The sequence below is a fragment of the Crocodylus siamensis genome, unplaced genomic scaffold, assembly GCF_052110815.1.
Source record: "Crocodylus siamensis isolate JL-2025a unplaced genomic scaffold, ASM5211081v1 HiC_scaffold_152, whole genome shotgun sequence".
In the NCBI taxonomy this organism is placed as follows: Eukaryota; Metazoa; Chordata; order Crocodylia; family Crocodylidae; genus Crocodylus; species Crocodylus siamensis.
In genome coordinates, this window is record NW_028324562.1 from 44,641 (window position 1) to 51,102 (window position 6,462).

The 6,462-nt window shown below is 58.0% G+C and overlaps 1 long non-coding RNA gene across 1 annotated transcript; it reads left to right on the forward strand.

The window, feature by feature from the left end:
- The first annotated feature begins 302 nt into the window (after window positions 1-302).
- LOC149851822 (uncharacterized) lies at window positions 303-2,696 on the forward strand. The gene is made up of 3 exons (XR_016439538.1): window positions 303-1,550; window positions 1,645-1,729; window positions 1,915-2,696. It is a non-coding gene; the product is annotated as an uncharacterized LOC149851822 (long non-coding RNA).
- Window positions 2,697-6,462: the final 3,766 nt, after the last annotated feature.

Consider the following 6,462-nt stretch of genomic DNA (forward strand, 5'->3'; position numbering starts at 1 on the left):
CAGTGGACCACCCTGTAAGCAGGGTGCAGGTCTCAATGTGCCTTTGGTGAGAGATCTTTCCTTTGGCTAACTGGGCCCTCCCTGTAAGCAGGGCTCTGGGCCTTTCCCTTTTCCCTTTTGCCCCTTGTGGGCAGCCTGGCTGGTGAGACGGACCGTACCCTGTAAGGAGGGTGCGAGTCCCACGTCTCTTGGTGGAGGGCTAGGTTGTGCAGAGCTGCGGACCCCCCTGTAAGCAGGGGAGGTCTCAATGTGTCTCCTGGGCTTTTCCCTTTTGTAAGCAGGGCGGACCTCTGGGCCTTGGGCCCTCCCTTTTGCCCCTTGTGGGCAGCCTGGCTAGCCAGACGGGCCGTGCCCCGTAACGAGGGTGCTGGTCTCAGCCGTCTTGCCCCCTGGGAGCGGAGGAGGATTGTGCAGCGTAAGGCTCGAGGAGAAGCGGTTTGCGGCATGGAGCTCCTTTCTGGCCTGGGAACACTTTTTCCCCTGGCTGAGTGTGGCGAGCGAGGGAGAGGAGCGCCTGGGAATGAAAGCGTTTGTTATTTTCTTTTTGTTGTTAAAACCGCTGCAGCGTATTTTATTTCCTTCCCAGTGCTGGAAAGGGGCAAGATGCGACCTCGTAGCCTTCTCCTCCCCCCTCCTAACCTAGGGGGTTAAGCACCGGCGTAGATTTCCATGACTTCTGGCTTCGGGGGGCATTAGGCCACCCCCCCAGGAATTTTGGGCACGTGACCTCCCTGTCTCTCAGGGTACGGGTCTTAGGCCCCCTCTTGGGTGGCCAGCATAGACCTTTGGCCACTTGGTAGCTCACATGAAGAGTTCCTGCCATCCTTCCTGGGGGCAGGCTGTGTATTCCCTGCCCGAGTCCCTGGAGACGAGGTGCCCTGGCACTTGGCCAGCCGTTCTCCTGCGCCCCCGCCCCCGGCCTGCAGCCTGTAACCAGGGTCCAGGTCTCCTTGGTTTTCTGGATCCGGTTCCAGTGGGTGAGGTTGGCCAGAGACGACACCCACGGGCTACAGGGAAGGTTGCAGTGCGTTGGCACCCCGAGGCTTCGTGACCTCCCTGTAACTCAGGTCCAGGTCTCTGCTCCTCTGTTCTGCTGCTCTTGCCACTATTGAGAGGGCCTCTCCCCGCACCCTGTAAACAGGGCTGCGCCCCCACCTGCTCCGACCCTGGGGGAGGAGACTTCGTTTAGTCCTTTGGGCTCTGTGGCTTCGGTGACACAAGGCTGAAGTTGCGGTCCTTATGTCCTCTGGGCACGGGGGAATTTTGACGCCTGATTGAGACCGCCTGAGGTACCTGCCAGCTGGCATTCAGGTCTTTGCAGGTTTTCTCTGGGCTTCACGCCCCAGCCGCCAGCTGTGTGCAGGGAGCACCGGCCCGTAAGCGGGGTTTTTGGTGTTTGTGGTCACCGTTCATGGTGCCGCCCTAGCAGCTCTGTCCAGAGTCCTGGCCCATCGCACTCGGCTTCCGGCTTGCCCAGATGTCTGTCTCCGAGCCCGCGGATGTCTGCCTCCCCCATCTCCACGGACAAAGGACAGTGGCCACAGGTCCAGGTAAGGGTAAAAGAGGGAGAGAAGTTGGGGTCTGCAGACGCATCTTCCACCATGCTGACTGACATCCCATTTGTCTCGTTCCTTCTGCCCCTAGAGGGAGGAGCGGAGAAGACGACAAACAAATAGGAGTTAACTGATAACCAGGGCAGAAAACCATGCCGGGCAACCCAGAGGCAAAGGTAAGAGAGTTTCAGTGAAGACGGGGGGTATTCGTCATTTAGTTAACCGGAGGTATGTCAGAACCCTCCTGTTTTTAAAGGACATCATGCTCGAGTGTATAATGAGCACTGGGAGCTACAGTCTTCTAGCAGGGTGTGCCATTCATTGCCAGCTGACTCCGCTTCTGTTTTGTGAACTGTTGCAGGTCCCTGAAGGGCAGCTGGAGAAGAAGGAACGGAAGCAGCGGAAGAAAGCTCGGGAACAAGAAGCGTGGGTTGGGGTGGGCAGGAGGGTGGGGAATGTTTAATGTCTGCTTAGATAAGTACAGATGGAGACTGTTGAGTGCATCTCTACGCTTTCCAGCACCCATTAGGAGCCAGCAGCCGCACGCTTCAAGTTGCACCACGTATACAGTCTTGGGTTGGCCCCAATTGTGTGTAAGGAGGTTGAGGCATTGTGCTAGTTGTGCATATTGATATGGAGCAGGCGAGGGTTTTGCAGGTGGTTTGGCTTGGCCAGTTAAGCAGTGGATCAGAATAGATGTGGTTGAAGGCAGCGTGTAGGTTTTCCTCGGTCGGATTGTGGAGCGGTTCTCGGTGTCAGCGTAGAAATGCAGGTTTGTGCTCGGTTCGGTTTGTGGCTCGGCTGTAGCTTGCTTAGGCTGGAGCTTGTGGGGCCAATTTTGAGGCTGTTTGTGGTGCAGTTGGTTTGTGTCTGTAAGTTAAGGCTCCATGGGTGTTTGAAAGTGTTTAGACTCCAGCTCCATGGGGATGAAGAGCTCATCCTCTGTCCAAACGATCCTCAAGGTAGTTGGTGTGGTCAGTGTCAAACCAGTAGGAGCAAGTGGGCCTAAGATGTGCACAGTCAACAATAAACGGTCTAAAAAACGTTCCACCTTGTGGCCAGTGCTCTTCTACACGGAGAAGATTTGGTCGTTTTCCTCTCCTCCTGGGATCTGGCTGAAGGAATAAACTTTTTCATTCTGTCTACCAGTCTGATGTGTGTTCTTACTTGTTGAATGCAAATATTTCCCACTGGGTTTACAAATGGTAAAAGACTGTAATGTGGTTCCCAGTCATTGCTTTACAACTGTAAATGCACTGTAGTAAAATCGGTCCTGATTTATATAAAAGATTAAAAAATAAGGTACAGTAAAGGTGTGGTGCTTGGGTATAACCTGAAGTTCAACTTCCCCTTTTCTCAAAAGAAAAACATGGTCCCAATAAAAATAAAATGCTCAGGAAACTCGTGAGCTTCCTAGTGTGTTTCAGACCTCTGAATGCCTTTAGTACAAGTTGCTATTTCTGAGGGCGTGGTGTGGGGGCTTTTTCTCTAGCGGGCTGGGCCGTGGCAGGGGGCTGATGCACTTGTCGCCTCGCAAGAAGAATGACTGTGGATCCCTAGTTGCCTCAAGATTTCCAGGAGTCCCTTAAGTCCAGCTATGGTCCCCCTTGGCTGTTTAATGTGGTGGCCGCAGGCTTTCAGCCATCTCTACCCAAGTCATCCCTGAGGGGCTGCTGAGTTTGGGGGAAGCCAAACCCATTTCATACAGTTTTTAAAATTCCTTGTTAGTTGAAAAAAGAAATTCTATTTTGAAATGTATTAGTATTTCCCTAATACTTAAAGTAGCAAGTCAGTGGCAGTCAGCACATTTCCCAGGCCCTTTTGCTGGAGGGAGAGCACGGATATTGTAACACCTGTGCACCTGACTAAGTAGGGGCTCGTGATTCCTAAAGCATACAAGATATAAATCTCTTCCTGTAGCACCTAGCATTTGAGCATCTTAAGCTCAAGCCCAAAGACAAGATGCCTCCTCCGGGCCAGGGGGCTGGGACCGCGGCAGGGGCAGGCTCACGGGGCAGAGAAGAGCTGCGGAGGGACGAGCCCCAGGCCTGGCTGTGGTGGGGCGGGCCGCGAGGGGCTGCAAGGTGAGTGTGCAGGCTTCTGCCCTGGCTGGCTGGGCAGCGTTTGGGATCTTTGGTGTAAAAGAGTATAATTTTGAGAGCAGGGGGTTGAAGTGACGGAGTTATTCATTGTGTCACTTACTTTCAAAAACTGAAATGGTACAGAGATGCATGCAGCAAGGCTGCTGTGTGTCCCGACCTGGAGCTAGTGTAACACGCACCCTAATGAACACAGTGACGCTATTACTACCTCTCTGTCTGTCTCTCTCCGTGGCGACAGTGATGTAGGTGTTCATCTCTCACCCTTGCACACCACCGCACCCGAGTGTGTGTCACAGGTGTCTCGTGCATCCACACCTGGTGTGGAGACGAAGGCGGCTCGGTGCTGCCCTCCGGTGGTGCGCTCCGAGCGCTGCAGCCCGAGGAGCGGCGCCGCCGCGGCGGGAAGCGACTGCGCCGCTCGGTGCTGCCCCCCTGTGGCCGCCTCGGGCTATTGACGCAGCCCGGGCAGGCGGGCCACAAAGCCCTGCTCAGAGCCGCCCCCTGTGGCCGCGCCGAGCATTGCGGCGGGGGGACCCGGGCGGGCACCCAAGCGGGCTCCGCGCTGCCGTCGTGGGGCTGGAGCGGGGCTTGGAGCCCGGAGAGAAGGACCCGAGACACAGCCGGCTCCGTGCCGCCCTCCCTGCTCGTCTCCCTGCGCGGAGCAGCCGGTTTTCGAAGGCAGAGAAAAGAAAGCCCTGCCCTGTGCTCTTCCCCGACGCTCCAGCCGGGGTTTCCAGCCGAGAGATGAGGGCAGAGAGAAAGCAAGCGGCTCCGGGCCCCGCGCCTGCAGCCCGGCCCGGCGGGACATGACGGCCGAGAGAGACGGAGAACAAAGGGCCCGCTCGCCCGCTCGGGGTCCCTCGGGCAGAGCCCGCGGGCGGGGCAGGGAGCGCATTCAGGGCCAGGGAGCGCGGCGCGGCCGGCATCGGAGGCCCGTGTTGCCATTGGGCGCCAGGAGGCGACAGGCGATTGGGTGGAATGGCCGCTTGGGCGGAGTCAGGGCCCCCCCCTCCCTTCTCCGCTCTGATTGGTTTGTAGCGGGGCAGGCGGGACGAGGAGCCCGGCCTCCTTGTTCACATTCTGATTGGCTGCGGGGAATGGCAGGCTTCTGTTCTCCCATTGGTCCGGCTGCGATCCGCACCGGCCCCGCGCAGCTGGCTGTCCGCCCGCTGAGCCCGGAGCCGCCGTCCCGCTCCCGTGTGGGAGACAGGCCCCGTGCGCGGGGCGCGTCGGGCTCTCCTCGGAGGTGGGTGGTGAAGCGCCAAGCTGTTTGTCTGTCCCGGGGCACCTTTCCTCCCGCCCGCCGCCCGGGGGGCCTCCCTGTCTCCTGCATGTGCTTGTGTAGGCCTTTAAACCCCGCCTGCTCCGCGCGGGGAGGGCGGCACGAGCCGGCTTTGTTCCGCGTCGCTGTCTCCGGGCTCCAAGCCCCGCTCCAACTCCATCCCCATCCCCAGCCCCAGCCCCAGGTCCAGGCCCAGGCGGGCAGCGCGGCGCCGGCTGCGGGGCCCCCCGCGTCTCCCCGCCGCAATGCCCGGCGCGGCCACAGGAGGGCGGCTCTGAGCCGGGCTTGCGCTCCGCCTCAGGGGGAAGGCGAAGCCGGCTCAGTGCTGCCCTCCGGTGGTGCGCCCCAGCACTGCAGCCCGAGGAGCGGCGCCGCGGAGGGGAGCGGACCGGCCGCTCGGTGCTGCCCTCCCGTGGCCGCCCTCGGGGTATTGACGCAGCGCTGCTCAGAGCCGCCCTCCTGTGGCCGCGCCGAGCATTGCGGTGATTGCAGCCCCCTCATGGGAACGTGCTGGGCCAGCCCCTGGGCGTCATCGTGTCCGCTTGCGTGAAAGCGTCCAGCCGGCGCGGGGCTGCCCTTTCTCGCAGGCTCCCCCCCGTGCCCCGGCCCTCGGAGCCAGCGTGTCGGCGAGGAGCCGCAGCGGGACAGAAGCGGGACTTGGGGCAGAAGGGCCCCCGGGACCTCTCGTGGCTGCCAGGGTTGCTCCGGGCACTCAGGTGCCTCTGCGGGGCCTGCACCCGTCCCCGTGCCGCGGCCAAGGCACCACGGGCGACACGTGAGTCCGTCTTTCTGCTTTGACACGCTCGGTGCACACTCAGCTTCCGCCTGGATGCACATGGCCACGTGCCCCGCTCCAGCGATAACACATCCAGTCATGGCAGCTGTAACTCTCTATATCTCCATCTCCATGTATAGCCAGCTTTCTATGTCTCCATCGCTATATGTCTCCAGCTTGCTATCTCTCTAGCTGGAAACTTGTCTGCCTTGAAATATCTCCATATCCATATATCTCCATCTATCTCTCTCTACAGCTGTACATCTATCTAACTCTAAATATCTCTGGCTCCTTGTATGTGCGGGCCCATCTACGTGCAGCTCTGTATACCTCCACCTCTGTATACCTCCAGCTCTAAACATCTCTACCTCGAGAGATCTCCAGATCTCTATTTCTCCGTCTTCATATATCTACAGCTCTCTTTATCTATCTATCTCCAGCTCTCTGCTTTATATATCTCTCTTTCCATATATCTCCTCCTTCATATATCTATCTCCAGCTCTGAATAATATCTCCAGCTTTATATATCTCCCTTTCTATATCTCCACCTCTGCATATAGCTTTCTTTCTCTACCGCTCTCAATATCTCCAGCTCCTCCTTCATATATCTACAGCTCTCTATATCTACCGGTCTCTGAATATCGATCTCCAGCTCCACCTGCAAATATCTCTATATCTACTGCTCTCAATATCTCCAGCTCTAAAAATCTCCAGTTTTGAATATCTGCCTTTCTGTAGATCTCCAGTTCT